Source organism: Taudactylus pleione, unplaced genomic scaffold (genome assembly GCF_031769625.1).
Source record: "Taudactylus pleione unplaced genomic scaffold, aTauple2 ptg001303l, whole genome shotgun sequence".
Taxonomy (NCBI): domain Eukaryota; kingdom Metazoa; phylum Chordata; class Amphibia; order Anura; family Myobatrachidae; genus Taudactylus; species Taudactylus pleione.
Genome location: NW_028285703.1, coordinates 2,432,090 through 2,451,982, shown reverse-complemented (window position 1 = coordinate 2,451,982; position 19,893 = coordinate 2,432,090). Strand labels below are relative to the sequence as shown.

Here is a 19,893-nt window from a genome sequence, read left to right as displayed (position 1 = left end):
CAGCCGGAATTTCTGCATTCAGTCATATGTAATAACACTGCAGCTTTCAAGCTATACCACAGTAAAATAATTCCTAGTACAATGCTACAGCGTTCTCTTAAAAGGACAGGGGCCGTTGGGTAAGGAATTCCACTGTACGCCTGTTTCTTCTATATGGTTCTTGGTACGAAAAGTTTGTTAGACAAATCTTTGTTAACTGAATATATTTCTGTACGTATGAATTAGGTAACCACCTGTGGTGCATTTGTTCCAAAAGTAAACCAGCCTCATTTTTCGAACTTATCCATGCGTTAACCCTTCCATCTCCTTCTTTTCTTTTTTTTTTTTAAGGAATTTTCTTTCAATTAAATTATTTATTTTCTTCATTTAAACATTATATAACCACCACCGTTCCCCACCACTGCCTCCCTCCCAACTCGTATCGCTCTGTGCATTAGGGGTCTATTTACTAAGCAGTGTTAGGAGAAGGTGCCAGCCAATCAGCTCCCAACTGCCATGTCACAGGCTGTGTTTGTAAAATGACAGTTGGGAGCTGATTGCCTGGTACCTTATCACTTTTCACTTCTCCTAACACTGCTTAGTAAATAGACCCCTTAGTGTTCTAACATTTGAGTCCTAGCTCATCTGCCTGTTCTTGATCATCCATCTACTTGGTTGTCTAGTGCATTACATTCCTTTGTCTGGATTTTACAATCAAATGTTTCATGCCAAACCAAGTCCAAGTCTACTGATTAATTATCCATACTCCAACTTTCAGCTTTATCTGGAGGCCAGACACATCACGTTCTATATTGATTTAATATATTAAAAATGCAACCTCTTGCGTCTGTGAAATCTGAAATAAGCTGTTTGGGCCGAGTATCTGAATCCTATGAGACACTATAAGAACATTTGGAGGATCACCACACATATGTTGTAAACCAATATCTAATCTGCAGTATAATTGTGTGCATTTGGGCAAACTTATGTCCTGACAATCCAGTTACCGTGTGTAATGATAACTTAACCCCCAGTCAGAACGAGTCAGTGATGATGGCCATTTGTGTAGTAATCGTTGCACCAAAGAAAACTGAATGTTTTCTTGCACATTCCACCAGCATAAACCAATGGGGACACTACGCTTAAGCCGTCCTTTTGCACAGAAGGTTGTCCAACCGTCTGAGCTGAAACTCGTAGACAAGACTTGGAATAGGGATCACTGTCCCTTTATGAAGAGCTCATGGGCCAATCGGAGACCTTTAGGGAATTAGAGGCGACTTGTGCTATTTTGTATTCCACCTTTCATCTGTGCTGGGTCCTGCATTTTCCTTACATAGCCCCAAATTCCCGTGAGTGGTCGTTGTGCTCCTCACTGGGTCATTGAAATATCCTTTTATTCCTTTTTTAAAGACCTATGTGCTCCTCAACAAAAAAAAATAATAATAATGCATGCAACGTCTAGTTTAGCCAAGGCTTGGAAATGTTTTGTTTTAACAAAATGCTGTTACTGGTTTCTGCTTTACAGAAAAGTGATTTCTAGTGAAGCTGTTTGGGATTCCTCTGTGTGTTTTTGCTGGGTATAGTACATCTTACCATAATGTCTGGTTCTTGGCGTAGGTTGCATGTAGTATGTTACCAATTGAGTCCACAATGGTAGATTGGCAACTGCTAATACTAGCTTCTTGCCTGATTTGGTTTTGAGTGTTTTTACCTTTTTGAAGTCAGTGGTTGTCAAACTTATTTACACTGGGCTTTATATACTCAATACCAGCAAGAACCAATGATAATCTATATATAAAAGTAAATTGCATTCCTGAAATATGTGCGGATACCACAGTGTGCCTGGCAGGTACACTAGTCTGCAAGTTGCAGTGGTCCTGGTATCTTAGTAGTTTATCTTTAAGAGACGTTTATGGGCAAAATGACAAACTGGGCTCTTAGACACGGGCAAAATAAATTATGCATATATGTCTAGCTGCTTATGTATGTTTTGTTAATCTTCTATGTACCCTCTCCGCGTCTTATGTCTACCTTATTTACTATGAGGCAATGAAGCCTTAATTAGCATGAAATCCAGCTTGACTGTTGCAGAACCACTGCTTTAGATCAAGGTGGTTTCTAAAGAATATTAACTGTATACTGGAAAATAACATAAACCTGAATATGCAGATGTTACAATGAAACCAACTCAAGATCTTTGCCATTTACACCGTCGGCCCTTGCTATGTACTTTGTTATAACTAATCCTCTCCTGCTTCTTTGTTTAATGACGTGCACAAACGTAATGACATCAACTGTGCATTCCTGATTTAAAAGGACAGCCATGTTTTCCTATATATGGTGTATAGCCAATGCACATATAGCTGCTAATTCTGAGTTGGGAGCAAAGCAATAACAGGAAGTAGCGTTGCACCTAGATCAAACCATTTTGCATTGCAAAGGGGGTGCACATAATGTATTTTTTTTGTTTTTGTTTTTGCATGCAGGGTAAATACTGGCTGCTTTTGCATGTAGCCCACAAATACTGGGTGGCTTTATTTTTGCAATTTACATTTCAGTTTGTGCACATCCTCTGAAAGCTAAACTTCACATTTTACATCTTCCCCCACCTTTTAAGTGCAATATGGTTTTACCCGGGTGCTTCCAACTCAGATCCAGCCCCATAATGAGGCACTGGATATATATCCTTGGATGCATAAGTTTTACCCTTTGGTTCCCAAGTGGAATAGCGTGACCCCCCATTAGCCCTTGGTCTGCCAGCGCTGGTAGAGTAGCCGAATTATTCATGTCATCGGATGTCCTGTCTTTGTGGGAAGGCTGATGAATCGAGGACCATAAAATCTGTGAGATGCTGAGGGATACTTTATATATACATGGTGTAGAGAGGTGTGTTTTCATTTTGAATGTCTGTAACTCCTTGCAGTTTTAAATCGGATATAAAGTCAAGTGCCTTCATCGCTTGAGGCTCAGAAAATGAACTAAAAACAAACTTTACGAACTGATTTTCACGTCCTATGCAAGTGTTTTCTACAGCCTGCATAACCAGTACTTTGTAAGATTTCTTTATGATTCAATTGTACATAGTGTTTTTAAAGAATAGTATTTTTATTTAGGTACTTCCAGACTTGAATTTGTGTCTCGTGTGATACATTGTATAACACCTATCTTTCAAGTACTATTTGTTGTTGTACAAAAGTTTTCACTGGTTCTATTTTTCTACTGTTACTGACGAGCATGTAACACGGACCTTATCCTACATATAATTGGCATTTCAAAATAAATGGCTTGTATAGAAAGACTGAGTGTCCGTCCTTCCGTTAACGAGATTTTTTTGTTCCACAGGAAAACTGGGGAGATGGTTAAGTATATTAAGTAGTAGCCTCAGCCGCCATGTGTACGGAGCCGCGTAGTCATGTGACAGGCTTACAAAGTGCGGCCATGTTCTCGGAGACTAATGGTCACAGAAGCTGCAGGTTACCTCCATCCTATATGAAAAGCCTTCAATGAGGACGCACTTAGCAGCAGAGCAGCGTCAGAGCGGAAGTGACTGAGCTAGAGGGGGGAGGAGGTGACGTAGCATGAGCACATGTGATGTTACATACATGATGCTGCTGGGGAAGGGCTCTGGAGACGGACGCAAGCCACCGCACTGCTCCTGTAACCGTACCGGTATGTAGGTCACATGGTGAGTGAATCTGTTGCCATCTACATAGACAGGGCAGGAGTTATCTGAGGGGGGGGGTCTCCTTTATTGTGCTGTTATTGCACCCGCTAGAATGCAGCTGTCTGTGCTTCCTTTCCTCCACAGGGGATGTATAACAAGGAGACCCCAGGCATACTGCCAGAGAGCGGGTACATTCATATAGCAGACCCCAGGCATACTGCCAGAGAGCGGGTACATTCATATAGCAGACCCCAGGCATACTGCCAGAGAGCGGGTACATTCATATAGCAGACCCCAGGCATACTGCCAGAGAGGGGATATATACATATAGCAGACCCCAGGCATACTGCCAGAGAGGGGATACATACATATAGCAGACCCCAGGCATACTGCCAGAGAGGGGATATATACATATAGCAGACCCCAGAGATGCTTCCATGGAGGGGATACATATAGCAGACCCCAGAGATGCTGATGAATAGGGGATATATACGTATAGCAGACCCCGGAGATGCTGCCAGGGAGGAGATAGACACAAATAGAAGAGCCTAAATAGTGCTATAGTCTCAGCAATGTTAGTATTTGTGATGTCAGAAGCTGCAGATATATTATACAGGACAAGACAGAGGCTATTTGGACTTTGCTATTAGAAGTTCCTTGTTGATCAGCAGAATTGCCTGTGATGTGATACCCCCTCCCACAAAGGCGTGCCTGTAGTACTATGTTTGCAGGTGCGTAAGAACTGGAGGAAGACTAAGAGATGGGCGATCATTGTGTTTGCAGCTGTCCAATGGACATTACGCTGGTTTCTCCCATCTTACAATTTGTGTGTAGAATAAAAAGCCCTTATATGTAATTGCTATGTACTAATCCTTGTGTGGTGATGTAAAACACTACAGGGGGAATCCCTGACCAAGCGGCTGTGTTCCTATGTGCATGCACACACCAGCCCTGCCTCCTGTACCTGTGCACAACTGCACCAGCCAATGGATTAGGAATGATGGGTGCACGCCATCACCGGCATGGTGTGATCTGGTCAGCGCTGCAACAATGTGATGGTGCCCTTCCCATGGCCGTCCCTAAACCTGTGCGGTTTCTCACTGCAGTGGAATCTTCTGTCGTGCAGTTGAAAGTTGCTGATGAACAAAGCAGGTAACACAAAGATCTGAGTAACTTACCATTTACTGCTCAGTCTATAATGTGCATGGTCTTATTTCTCTATATCTACATGTCACGCATGTAATGGAAATCCTCCCACAAAGGCGTGCTGGCCGTTACTGTGGGCTGGCACGTAAGAACCGGAGGTATAATAAGGCAGAACAGAGGCCTCTTCTGTGTGTGTCTCATAGCTGGGATGTGGATTGTGGTTGCGCTCTTACATAGCTTCACCGAATCGGAGTATATTTCTTCTTCGGAGTCCACAGAAGTTACCTTGGGGTATGTGGTTGGAGTGATCCAGGCACCAAAGAGTTAAAACCTTCAGTTCCCAGGATGCACTGGGTCCTCCTCCATGTATACCCCGCCCCTGGCTCCAAGCATTGTTGTTTGTTTGGTTCGCAGGAGTGCACCGTACTGAACAGGGGTCTCCCTCGGCAGTCCCAAGCAAGTTGTTTTTTATTTATTTTTTTCAATTAGGAGTAAGCAGACTAGGCGTCCGGATGGACGCTCGTGCTGCTGCTCAGTCTACCGGCGCCGCAACACCAGTGCAGGAACTGGTGATTTCGACTGAGGTCAGCGGGGTGACACTGATCCCGGGACTGCAAGCAGAAACATCAGGGTTGCAGGTATATTAGTATATTTTTTACATCTTTGCGTTGCATGTGACTGGTGAAATCTGCTGTTATACTGCCTTTTTATTTTCTGAAATGACTCCGTTATAACGATCACTGCTGTTTCTCCTCATAAGCCCTCTTCTACAGGTGGGTGGGTTATTGTGGGTGTGAAACATCATGTAATACTTTGCATAACATTAGAGATATTATGTCTAAAGAAACTGAAAAGCAGGTGGCTGTAGCTCCTGTGTGCTGGTGTCATGCATGGCCTGTAAAGCGGGGTTATACCCTCAGGATTTCATGCAGAATGGATTATGTGGTCACTGTTATGAGTCACCACATCAGTCAAATATACCAGCCCTTGGGCAGGAACCCCCTTGGGCTTACTTTTCCCAGATCATGGCACACATTGTAGACCGGTTATTTGCTCCTGGATCCGGACCCTTCTATGGGGTACCCTCAGCAGCTACAACTACTATGCTTATGCCCCCCATGCATCCATCTTGGATGGAAGTTTATGCCCACTCAGGTCAGAGTATGACTTTGTCCCCTGCTGCATTTCAACAAGCAGCTAGGCCGGTACATCCCAGAGGGCGGTCAGCTTCTTCCTATCACTCCGTCCAGCCTGTAAACTCTGGTGCATCTTCGTATGAGGAACAGGACTCCTCTCAAGAGTCTCTTTCAGGAGAGGGGGGACCATTTTACAACAGTGGATGTCTCCTCCTTGATTAGGGCGGTCAAAATTGTGCTAAACATAGATATGAGGAGCCTGAACTAAGAAAGGCTCCTGTGTTTAAACACCAGAAAGTGGTAAAAGCAGAATTTCCCAAATCTGAGCACCTCTCTGAACTTATGGGATAAGCATGGAGTTCTCCAGATAGACTATTCCATGTTACAAAGGAGGTTACAGCAGTATACCCACCTCCCACCGGACGAGTGCACTAAGTGGAAAGTTCCACCAACTGTAGACGGGCATGTGGCACATCTGGTCAGGACCACCACATTGCCCTTACCATCTGCATCCTCCCTTAAGGATTCCACAGATAGGAGACTTGAAGCCTTTCTCAAGGCGGTCTTTTCTCTGTCAGGAGCTGTTACCTGCTCGGCCATGGCTACGGCCTGGATTTCTGAGGCCATTGAGGAATGGACAAAGGCACTGGAATATACACTTCCATAGGCCTCCAGAGAACAGCTGACAATTATCTCCTATATTAAGGAGGCTATCTCCTATCCAGGAGAGCCGGCATTGGATGCCGGTATTCTGTCCTCTAGGGCTTCAGCTGCCTCAGTTGTGGATCGCAGAGCTCTATGGTTAAGGGAAAGCCCTGGAATTCCTTCTGTTTGCGGGAAGCATTCTGTTTGGCACAGAATTGGATAAGATTGTAGCTACGGTAGCAGCCTCAATGGCAGCTGGTCTGTCTTCCAACAGCTACCTCTAGACCTAGGCAGTCGTCCTTTCGGCCACAATAAAGAGCAAGGGGTCAGTTTTCCACTAGAACCAGTTCTCGTAAGAGACCGCAATCTAAGAAACCTTGGCCAAACAGAGACGTCCGGCTTCCAGATCAGACGATAAACCCGCGGCCTGAGAGGGCAGGCCACCCACTGGGGAATCCCAGAGTAGGAGGCAGACTTCTTCTGTTTTCGGACACCTGGCATCTCGCAACAGATGCCTGGGTTCAGGAGGTGGTCTCTCAGGGGTACGCCCTTACCTTCTGGAGAAGTCCCCTGCAGAGATTCTGCTGCACAACTCCTTCAGAGGAGTCTGCAGAGGCCTTGGCCCTCCAGCAGTCCATTCATTCCCTGCTGGAGTCGGGGGTAATAATCCGGGTTCCAGTGAATTAACTAGGAAAGGGTTATTTTTCCAACCGATTTTTGTCCAAACACCCAATGGATCTCACTGGCCTATTCTGAATCTAAAAAAGTCTCAACACATTTATCCGGTTACCCAGGTTCCGTATGGAAACCCTGCGGTCAATTGTATTGGCAATGGAACCAGGGGATTTTATGGTGTCCTTGGACATTCAATACACATAGCTGCATGTGCCAAATACACCGTCCCACCAACGGTTTCTACGGTTTGCGGTTTTGCAGGAACATTTCCAATTTCAAGCGCTGCCCTAGGGGTTTACCAAGATAATCGCAGTAATGATGGCTTGCCTCAGGCATGAGGGAGTCAGAATACTGCCATACCTGTACAATCTCCTAATATTGGCACAATCTCCACAGGTGTTGCAGCATCTCAGACTGACAATTGTCTGTCTACACAGACACGACTGGATCATAAATTGGAAGAAGTCATCGCTTCTTCCAGTACAACAGATGGTGCATGCTTGGATTATATGGCGCAGAGGATATATCTCCCAGAAGACAAGATTGTGGCACTTCATTTGCGGATTCGCAGGTTTCTCCACAACCAGTCAGTGTCTGTTCACTCAGCTATGCAGGTTCTGGGATCCATTCCACTTTCGATATGGTGGAATATGCTCCATTCCACTCCAGACCACTGCAACGACTAATCATCTCCTGCTGGAACAGGGAGTAACACTCAGTCACAGACGATCCGTCTTTCTCCAGAGCTGCGGCTGTCCCTCTCGGTGGTTACAGATGTTTCGTCTGAACAGGGATCTTCCATTCTGGATTCCAGATTGGGTGCTCCTCACTACCGATGCCAGCTTCCACGGATAGGGAGCAGCAACAGGTCGGCATACATTTCAGGGAAGATGGACGACCAGGGAAAGTCTCCTGTCCATAAACGTCCTAGAACTACGTGCAGTGTTCAGAGCACTCGTTCAGGGTCAAGATGTACTGAAGGGCAGGCCTGTTCAGGTACAGTCCGACAATGCCACCGCAGTAGCCTACCTCAACCATCATGAGGCACGCGAAGTCAAGCTGCCATGGCGGAAGTATCAAACATTCTGGTCTGGGCAGAATGTCATCTTCCAGCAATCTCGGCAGTGTTCATACCAGGAGTCCTCAACTGGGAAGCGGACTTCCTAAGTCGGAAGGATATACATGCCGGAGACTGGGCTCTTCATCCACAAGTATTCAGGAGCCTTGTGGACATGTGAAGACTACCAGAGGTAGACCTCATGGCCTCAGGGTCCCCAGGTACGGGTCCAGAATCAGGGATCCCGCAGCCGAATTTGTGGACGCACTAGCAGTGAATTGGAACTTCAAGCTAGCATACATGTTTCCTCCAGTTTCCCTTCTCCCAAGGGTCATCAGGAAATTTAAACAGGAGGGTGGAACAGTAATACTTGATAGCACCTGCTTGGCCCAGACGCCATTGGTTCACCGACCTTCAGAGTCTCTCCATAGACACTCCGTGGCCTCTTCCTCTAAGGCCGGACCTGTTAACACAGGGTTCCTGCCTGTATCCGGACCTTCCCCATCTGTCTTTGACGGCGTGGCTCTTGAAACTTCCATCCTAAGAGCCAAGTGTTTTTCCAGTTGGTATTATTGGGTAATCCTTTTTTGTATTTCTGATTCCCTCTTCCTAGAGAGTTTCTGAAGTACAATTATCCTTCCTTCTCATCTTTTCCTTCTCCTGTTTTGGGCTTGGTAGCAAACTAAATGCCTGGAGCAAGGGGCGGGGGGAATATATCGAGGAGGACCCAGTGTATCCTGGGCGCTGAAGCTTTTAATGGTTTGGTGCCTGAATCACTCCAACCACATACCCCAAGGTAACTTATGTGGTGGACCTTGAAGATTAAGAGTTAAAGTTATGTTATACCATAACTCTTAATTTCTCTAGTCTATACCATCTCCTATTCATCTGATTGGTAGAAAAGATCATCCAATCGGATGTCAGAGCAAGATTAGAGAAATAAATTCATTAAAAATTATCAGAAATATCTCAACTTGAAAATTTGGTGGTGGGGTCTGTTTTAAACTTTGAGGAAGGGGGTTGTTTAGACTTTTTTTTCAACTATTGTGCTGCATTGTATAATGAGCAGGAGTCTAAATGACTTTTCAGCTTAGTTTCCACTCTGGCAATTAATATCTACATAATTTTTTTGTTTTGTTTTTTTTATGCTGTGTTTTAAATTCAGGTCTCACTGGTCAAAATGAGATCAACCTGTCTGATAGAAGTGGGTGGGAAGCTACATGACTGGTAATTATTTTGCACCTTGTCCTTTTTCCCTTAGTAGTATTGTATACGTCCATTACAACCTGAAACAGAGATTCATTCACTGAGAATACATTGGGGTATGTATTTGGCGTGATCCAGGCACCAAACAGTTAAGCTTTAGCTCCCAGTATGCATCGGTCCGCCTCCACATATACCCCAGCCACAGGCAAACAGTTTTTCGTTTGGTGCTGGACGGGATCAGTCGCACCTTTTGATAACGGAGACTGCTTTAGCAGTCCCAACCTTTTAATTTTGAGTTATTTTATTTTTAGCACAGAGCAAGCAGCGCTAGGTGTCCTAATGGATGCCTATGTTGCTGCTCCATCTACTTCCACCGGCGCCGCTACACCATTAACTGGTCCAGTGACTTTGGCGGGCGCCAGTGGGGCTTTGTTAGTGGCGCCACTGGGGACCCATGACTGCAGCCGGGCAGCAGAGACGCATGTAAGTGGCAGCCCTTACCTCTGACGTTGGGGACCTGCCGGAGGGCACTGCAGTGGGACGACAGGTTTGTCTGCTCCCCCACTAGACCACCGGGGCAAGGTAGACTGGCGGTGGCCATTTTTTTACGAGGCCAGCTCACCTGGGGGTGAATGCAGCACAGGGGAGGTATGCTTTACCCCGGCAGCCCCTCCCCCAGCCCAGACGGCGATCCCTCCATTAAGAGCTTTCCCGCTTCTAGGCTGCTGCTTCTCCTACGCTCCTCCCTGAGATGCTCAGTAACCATTATTCTGTGCTCTGCTGAAGCTGCTGGTTTGGGTCCAGTCTCCCTGTATACTTCTCCCAAAGGGCCAGGTTATACAGCGCTCAAATCCTACCAACCTATGTGCTTGTGTAGTTGGTTCAGAGCCCATTGTAATATATTTATATGCATTTTATGTGACTTGTGCTAGCTCTGCTGTGGTTATACACTTTGACTTTATGACTGTCAGTTATTCCTATCACTGCCGTTTCTCCTTAACCCTCAACTACCAGGTGTGTAGGGGTTCAATAGTACTTCACATTTACTTGTACTTGTGAAGGCTGTCACTTTGCATTGTTAGCTTTACATTACGCTTATTGTGTCCTATTCACTGCCTATGTCTTCTGTAGATGAGGATAAACAGGAGGCTGAAGGCCCCTGTGCTGATTACCTGCAAGTCCTGTCTTGAGGGTTTGTCCTTTCAGGATTCTATACAGGATGGTTTGTGTACTAATTATTTATAGATTTACTCACCAGTCCACATTACCAGCCCTGGTATATGATCCTACAATGTCTGTACCCCCTATGCAGTCTTCTTGGATGGATGTTTATGGCCATCAGAATATGGCTCAAATGTCTGCCGCCTCTCAACAAAAGATACAGACGGGCAGACCATTAGCCACTAAAGCACATAGGCAGACTGTATTATCCTCTCAGTCTACCCAGCTTTCAGATTCGGACGCAACATCTGAGGAGGCAGATGACGCACAAGGTTCTCTCTCCGAGTCACACACTGGTGAGGCGCACCGTCAATTAACAGTGGATGTTCCAGTTTTAGTGGGGGCGGTTAAATCAATCTTGAATAGAGAGAATGATAAACCGGCCCCTAAACCTAACCCTGTTGTTTAAACGTCAGAAGGTGATAAAGGCTGAATTCTGTCAATCAGAACAGCTCACTCAGCTCATGGGAGAAGCTTGGGGTACTCCTGGCAAGCGATTCCAGGTCCCAAAGGGACTAGCGTCTTTTTACTCTCTTCCTACTAAGGCGTGTACTAAGTGAGAAGTCCCTCCCACTGTTGATTCTCATGTGGCACGCTTAGTTAGAAACTCTCTGCTGCCATTACAGTCTACATCCTCCCTTAAGGAAACCATGGATAGAAACGTATCTAAAATCAGTCTACTCTTTCTGGCACTATCACTAGGCCAGCTATGACTGCGGCCTGGGTGGTTACGTCTATCGAAGGGTGGGCAGGGGCACTGGAAGAGAGCCTGCCATCAGACGCTACAAGGGAACAACTGGCCTATATCTCACATATTCAGGAAGCTGCCTCTTATTTGGGAGAAGCTGCGTTGGATACTGGGCTCCTTGCCTCTCAGACATCTGCGGCTAGTCACATGCCGGTTCCTTTTGGCTATGGTCCTGGAAGGCGGACCTGGGATCCAAGAAGGCACTCATATCCTTACCCTTCTTTGGAGACAGGCTGTTCGGCGAAGAATTGGACAAGATTGTGGCTACCATGGCAGCCTTTAAATCTGACTCTAAGCCTAGGCTGTACTCTCATCGGTCCTTAAGCCCCCAGGGTAAGGCAAGAGGACAGTCTTATCCCAGGCAGTCTAAGACCACCAAGCTACGAGTCAAGCAGCTTCTAAGCCTGGCGACAAACCTTCCACCTGATGGGGTGGGCCTCCTCCTGGGGAACCTAGGGTGGGAGGCCGACTTCTTCAATATGCGACTCTTGGTGTCAAACAGCATCTGACACCTGGGTCTGAGAAGTGGTTTCTCAGGGGTACACCATCACTTTCTTGAGGTGCCCTCCCCAACTATTTTTTGTTCAGGTCCCCCAGTAGACCCTATCAAGGCCCTGTCCCTCCAGGAAGCCATTCACTCCCTGTTGCGTTTAGGAGTGATTATACCGGTGTCTTTGGCTCAGATAGGAATTTGTTTTTATTACCCCCTGGGTCTTTACCAAAATAATTGCGGTTATGGCGGCACACCTCAGATTTCAGAATTCTGCCATATCTAGACAACCTCTTAATCTTGGCAGACTCACCAGTTTTGTTACAACGCCATCTCCAGCGGACCGTGCACTGTCTGCAAACACACATCAATTGGAAAAAGTCCTCCCTATTTCCGACACAGCGGATAATACATCTAGGGGAACTCTTCTCGAATACAGAGGATCTTTCTACCAGCAGACAAGATTTTGACACTACACTTGCATGTGCACAGCTTGCTTCACAATTGGAGGGTATCCATTCACTCAGCAATACAGGTCCTGGGGTCCATGGTGTCTGACCTTCGATATGGTGGAATACGCCAAGTTCCACTCCAGGCCTCTGCAACAACTGATTCTCTCCCATTGGAACGGACAGTATTATCTGATACGGTCCCAGACGATCCTCCTCTCTCCGGAGGTTCGGCTTTCCCCCTCATGGTGGCTACAGACTTCCCATCTGGACAAGGTCGCCCATTCTGGATTCCATATTGGGTACTTCTCAGGACAGATGCCAACCTTCGTGGATGGGGCACGGTAGTCTGTTATCATTTCAGGAACTGTGGACAATTCGGGAAAGTCACCTGCCCATAAACATTCTGCAGCTACAAGCAGTGTACAGAGCACTTAGGCGCAGGATTTCCTCCACGGCAGTCCGGTCCAGATCCAGTCCGACAACACAACTGCGGTAGCGTACCTCAACCATGAGGAAGGAACGCGAAGTCGGGGAGACATGTGGGAAGTGGCAAACATTTTGGTCTGGGCCAAAGGTCATTTACCAGCAATCTCGGCAGTGTTCATTCTAGGAATCCTCAACTGGGAAGCAGACTTCCTAAGCCATCAGGGCATACACGCCGGCGAATTGGTTCTCCACCCAGAGGTCTTTCAACTCCTGGTGGACAAATGGGGCCTGCCAGACACAGACCTCATGGCCTCACGTCACAACCATAAGGACCCCAGGTACAGGTCAAGGACGAGAGAACCCTCAGCTGCCTTCGTGGATGCTCTGGCTGCGAGGTGGGACTTCAATCCCGCATACCTCTTTCCTCCGATCTCCCTCCTCCAGACGGTGCTAAGGAAATTCAAACAAGAAAGCGGCACGGTGATACGAACAGCCCCGGTCTGGCCCAGCCCACATTGCTTCACCGACCTACTAAGTCTCTTCATAGACATTCTGTTTCCACTTCCTCTACGGCAGGACCTGTTGACACAGGGCCCTTGCCTGCACCCGGACCTACCTCGTCTGTCTTTGATGGTGTGGCTCTTGAGTTTTCCCTCTTAAGAGCCAAGGGTTTCTCTCACTCTGTGGTCCAGCTGATGCTAAGGGCGCGTAAGTCTGCCTCAGCCCGCATTTATAACAGAGTTTGGCACTCTCACTTCCAATGGTGCTCCCCCAAAGGCTGTGACCCTACAGTTTTTAGGGTCTCCCGGGTGCTTGCCTTTCTCCAGGCTGGGTTAGACTGTGGTCTCAGCCTGGCCTCCCTTAGAGTTCAGGTTTCTGCTTTGTAAATCTGGTTCTAGCGAAGGATTGCTCCAATGCCTGATGTCAGAACATTCTTTCAGGGTGTCCTCTGCATTCAATCTCCTTTTGTCCCTCCGGTGGCTCCGTGGTATTTGTCCTTGGTTCTCATCAGGGCTCTACAGGCTCCTCTGTTTGAACCTCTGGACTCAGTAGAGCTTAAGTGGCTGACAGCGAAGACGCTCTTTCTCCTCGCTATCTTTACCCGCAGGGTATCTGATTTGGTAGCGCTTTCCTGTCACTCCCCATTTTTTGATCTTTCATCCGGACAGAGCTGTCCTCCGTACCAGGGCTGGGAACCTCCCTAAAGTGGTATCCCTGTTCCATTTGAAGAGATTGTGGTTCTGGCCTTCCAGTCCCCAGATGTTTCTGCAGGTGAAGCTTCCTTTGTATGTGGTTTGTGCTCTTCAGATCCACGTGGATTGTATTAATTCCTTGAGGAAATCAGATATCTTTTTGTGTTGTATGGTTTTCACAAGCGAGACTGACCAGCTAACAGACAGACTCTGGCTCGACTGCTTCACGTGACGATCTCTCAGGCCTATATGCAAGCTGATCTTCCTCTTATTACAGCTATTCTACTCTGTCTGTGGGACCCCCGTGGGCAGTTCGACGTGGCGCTTCTGCTGAACATTGTGCAAAGTGGCCACGTGGTCTTCCGTCCACAACTTTCTCCGATTTACACCTTTGATACCAATGCGTCTTAGGATACTTCCGTTGGTGTTTGATTCTCCTTTCTGCTCAGGAGCTTCCTACCCTTAAGGAAACTGCTATGGGACATCCCCACGGTATCCCTGTGGATCCTCCTATGGACCCTGAAGAAGAAATTAAGAGTGGTGGTAGACTTACCTTTGTTAACTTTCTTCGAAGTCCATAGGCTCCACAGGGCACCTGGCCTAAATGGGTATTTTTCTTGATCACTGCTTCCTTCATCTTCTGGGAGAGTGTTTCTTGAGAGTAATGTTCTTCCTCCTCTTCTTTCTTTCTCCTGCCTTGCTCTTGTTGACAAAACTGTGTGTGGCTGGGGGTGGGGTATATGTGGTGGAGGACCGATGCATCCTGGGAGCTAAAGCTTAATTGTTTGGTGCCTGGATCACGCCAACCACACACCCCATGGTATCCCTGTGTATCCTATGGACTTTGAAGAAAGAGAGTTAACATATGGTAAAGTTACCTAAGTCTTAGTTTTGCCCATAAAGTATCTCACCCCTAGAACCCTCTTCCCAGACGACTAGTATCCATGATGCAGTTGTGCTTAGTACCAGTTCTTGGCTGTGCTGCGGTAGAGCCTTTTTTTGGCCCCTTCTGTTGCTGTATCGTCATGCTAGATAGTGCTACAGTCTCACTCGTGATGTTAAATAATAGAAATAGCATTTTAGTTATATATTATAATCAGGGTTTTCACTGTGTAATAATTGAGCTGTCAAAGTAAAATATAACTTAGTTTCCGCCGTCTCACATTGTGGGCGGCACCAGGGAGGATCTGCAGAGCTCACGTGATCTGTAGCCCCAGCCGCCATGTGTACGGAGACGCGTAGTCATGTGACAGGCTTACAAAGCGCGGCCATGTTCTCGGAGACTAATGGTCACAGAAGCTGCAGGTTACCTCCATCCTATATGAAAAGCCTTCAATGAGGACGCATTTAGCAGCAGAGCAGCGTCAGAGCGGAAGTGACTGAGCTACAGGGGGGAGGAGGTGACGTAGCGTGAGCACATGTATGTAACATCACATGATGCTGCTGGGGAAGGACTCGGGAGACGGCCGCAGCCCCCGCACAGCTCCTGTAACTGTACCGGTATGTAAGTCACATGGTGAGTGAATCTGTTCCCATCTACATGGACAGGCGTTATCCGAGGGGGGATCTGCTTTATTGTGGTGTTGTTGCACCCGCTAGAACTCAGCTGTCTGTACTTCCTTTCCTCCACTTATACTGCAAGCAGGGGATGTATAACAAGGAGACCCCAGGCATACTGCCAGAGAGGGGATATATACATATAGCAGACCCCAGGCATACTGCCAGAGAGGGTATATATACATATAGCAGACCCCAGGCATACTGCCAGAGAGGGGATATATACATATAGCAGACGCCAGGCATACTGCCAGAGAGGGTATATATACATATAGCAGACCCCAGAGATGCTGCCAGAGAGGGGATATATACATATAGCAGACCCCAGAGATACTCCCAGGGAGGGGATATATACATATAGCAGACCCCAGGCATACTGCCAGAGAGGGGATACATACATACATATAGCAGACCCCAGGCATACTGCCAGAGAGGGGATACATACATATAGCAGACCCCAGGCATACTGCCAGAGAGGGGATACATACATATAGCAGACCCCAGGCATACTGCCAGAGAGGGGATACATACATATAGCAGACCCCAGGCATACTGCCAGAGAGGGGATACATACATATAGCAGACCCCAGGCATACTGCCAGAGAGGGGATACATACATATAGCAGACCCCAGGCATACTGCCAGAGAGGGGATACATACATATAGCAGACCCCAGACATACTGCCAGAGAGGGGATACATACATCTAGCAGACCCCAGGCATACTGCCAGAGGGGATACATACATATAGCAGACCCCAGAGATGCTGCCAGAGAGGGGATATATGCATATAGCAGACCCCAGAGATGCTGCCAGAGAGGGGATATATACATATAGCAGACCCCAGGCATACTGCCAGAGAGGGGATATATACATATTGCAGACCCCAGAGATGCTGCCAGAGAGGGGATATATGCATATAGCTGACCCCAGAGATACTGCCAGAGAGGGGATAGATACATATAGCAGACCCCAGGCATACTGCCAGAGAGGGGATATATACATATAGCAGACCCCAGGCATACTGCCAGAGAGGGGATATATACATATAGCAGACCCCAGAGATGCTCCCAGAGGGGGGATACATACATATAGCAGACCCCAGGCATACTGCCAGGGAGGGGATACATACATATAGCAGACCCCAGAGATGTTCCGAGAGGGGGGATACATACATATAGCAGACCCCAGGCATACTGCCAGAGAGGGGATATATACATATAGCAGACCCCAGGCATACTGCCAGAGAGGGATATATGCATATAGCAGACCCCAGAGATACTGCCAGAGAGGGGATATATACATATAGCAGACCTCAGGCATACTGCCAGAGAGTGAATATATACATATAGCAGACCCCAGAGATGCTGCCAGAGGGGAGATACATACATATAGCAGACCCCAGGCATACTGCCAGAGAGGGTATATATACATATAGCAGACCCCAGGCATACTGCCAGAGAGGGGATATACACATATAGCAGACCCCAGAGATGCTGCCAGAGAGGGGATATATACATATAGCAGACCCCAGACATACTGCCAGAGAGGGGATATATACATATAGCAGACCCCAGACATACTGCCAGAGAGGGGATATATACATATAGCAGACCCCAGGCATACTGCCAGAAAGGGGATATATACATATAGCAGACCCCAGGCATACTGCCAGAGAGGGGATATATGCATATAGCAGACCCCAGAGATGCTGCCAGAGAGGGGATATATACATATAGCAGACCCCAGAGATGCTGCCAGAGAGGGGATATATACATATAGCAGACCCCAGGCATACTGCCAGAGAGGGGATATATACATATAGCAGACCCCAGAGATGATGCCATAGAGGGGATATATACATATAGCAGACCCCAGGCATACTGCCAGAGAGGGGATATATACATATAGCAGACCCCAGAGATACTGCCAGAGAGGGGATATATACATATAGCAGACCCCAGGCATACTGCCAGAGAGGGGATATATACATATAGCAGACCCCAGGCATACTGCCAGAGAGGGGATATATACATATAGCAGACCCCAGGCATACTGCCAGAGAGGGGATATATACATATAGCAGACCCCAGGCATACTGCCAGAGAGGGGATATATACATATAGCAGGCCCCAGGCATACTGCCAGAGAGGGGATATATACATATAGCAGACCCCAGGCATACTGCCAGAGAGGGGATATATACATATAGCAGACCCCAGGCATACTGCCAGAGAGGGGATATATACATATAGCAGGCCCCAGGCATACTGCCAGAGAGGGGATATATACATATAGCAGGCCCCAGGCATACTGCCAGAGAGGGGATATATACATATAGCAGGCCCCAGAGATGCTGCCAGAGAGGGGATATATACATATAGCAGACCCCAGAGATGCTGCCAGAGAGGGGATATATACATATAGCAGACCCCAGAGATGCTGCCAGAGAGGGGATACATACATATAGCAGACCCCAGGCATACTGCCAGAGAGGAGATATATACATATAGCAAACCCCAGAAATGCTGCCAGGGAGGGGATATATACATATAGCAGACTCCAGATATGCTACTGAATAGGGGATATATAAATAGCCCAGAGATGGCTCTGAAGGGGGGCTGGCTGGCTTTTTGGGACACAGAAGGGGGCAGGCTGGCTCTTTGGGGACACAGAAGGGGGGTCCTGCCTGGGGACACAGAAGTTCGACAGGCTGTCTCTGGGAACAGACGTGGGGGCAGGCTGCCTCTCTAGAAGAGCCTAAATAGTGCTATAGTCTCAGCAATGTTAGTATTTGTGATGTCAGAAGCTGCAGATATATTATACAGGACAAGACAGAGGCTATTTGGACTTTGCTATTAGAAGTTCCTTGTTGATCAGCAGAATTGCCTGTGATGTGATACCCCCTCCCACAAAGGCGTGCCTGTAGTACTATGTTTGCAGGTGCGTAAGAACTGGAGGAAGACTAAGAGATGGGCGATCATTGTGTTTGCAGCTGTCCCATGGACATTACGCTGGTTTCTCCCATCTTACAATTTGTGTATAGAATAAAAAGCCCTTATATGTAATTGCTATGTACTAATCCTTGTGTGGTGATGTAAAACACTACAGGGGGAATCCCTGACCAAGCTGCTGTGTTCCTATGTGCATGCACACACCAGCCCTGCCTCCTGTACCTGTGCACAACTGCACCAGCCAATGGATTAGGAATGATGGGTGCACGCCATCACCGGCATGGTGTGATCTGGTCAGCGCTGTAACAATTCTATGGTGCCCTTCCCATGGCCGTCCCTAAATCTGTGCGGTTTCTCTTGCAGTGGAAATCTTCTGTCGTGCAGTTGAAAGTTGCTGATGAACAAAGCAGGTAACACAAAGATCTGAGTAACTTACCATTTACTGCTCAGTCTATAATGTGCATGGTCTTATTTCTCTATATCTACATGTCACGCGTGTAATGGAAATCCTCCCACAAAGGCGTGCTGGCCGTTACTGTGGGCTGGCACGTAAGATCCGGAGGTATAATAAGGCAGAACAGAGGCCTCTTCTGTGTGTGTCTCATAGCTGGGATGTGCATTGTGGCTGCGCTCTTACATAGCTTCACCGAATCAGAGTATATTTCTCTAGTATATACCATCTCCCATTCATCTGATTGGAGAAAAGATCATCCAATCAGATGTCAGAGCAAGATTAGCGTAATACATTAATTAAAAAGGATCAGAAATATCTTAAACTACTTTAAAATTTGGTGGTGGGGGATGTTTAGACTAATTCATTTTTTATTTTTTTTTTACTATTTTGCTCTTTTCAGCTCTGTTTCCACTCTGGGAAATATTTACATGATTTCTTTTTTTGTTTTGTTTATGTTGTGTTTTAAATTCAGGTCTCACTGGTCAAAATGGGATCAACCTGTCTGATAGAAGTGGGTGGGAAGCTACATGACGGGTAATTATTTTGCACCTTGTCCTTTTTCCCTTAGTTTTATTGTATACGTCCATTACAGCCTGAAATACAGATTCATTCACTGAGAACCGCTATCGTCTACCATATTTGTACGTGTCATGTGTTCAGCACAGTGCGGTAGTAGAATTCCTATTTAAAAGACAAATTCTGATTTTGCCCATAAAGTAAATATCTCACCCCTAGAACCCTCTTCCCAGATGACTAGGGTCCATGATGCAGTTGTGCTTAGTACCAGTTCTTGGCTGTGCTGCGCTGGAGCCTTTTTTGGCCCCTTCTGTTGCTGTATCAGCCTAGATAGTGCTACAGTACATTCTTATTGGTGTTCTTAAGTAACAACTA

The 19,893-nt window shown here is 46.9% G+C and overlaps 1 long non-coding RNA gene across 6 annotated transcripts in view; it reads left to right on the top strand.

Moving 5' to 3' along the window:
* The first annotated feature begins 4,326 nt into the window (after positions 1-4,326).
* Positions 4,327-19,893, top strand: part of LOC148443317 (uncharacterized) — a 60,452-nt gene continuing 44,885 nt past the window's right edge. For 3 of the 6 annotated variants that reach the window (XR_015875699.1, XR_015875697.1, XR_015875696.1), the window contains exons 1-4: positions 4,327-4,795; positions 9,468-9,529; positions 18,912-18,958; positions 19,475-19,536. This is a non-coding gene — a long non-coding RNA (uncharacterized LOC148443317). The remainder of the gene's footprint in view (positions 4,796-9,467; positions 9,530-18,911; positions 18,959-19,474; positions 19,537-19,893) is intronic. The other 3 variants (XR_015875700.1, XR_015875701.1, XR_015875698.1) reach the window with 2 other exon arrangements.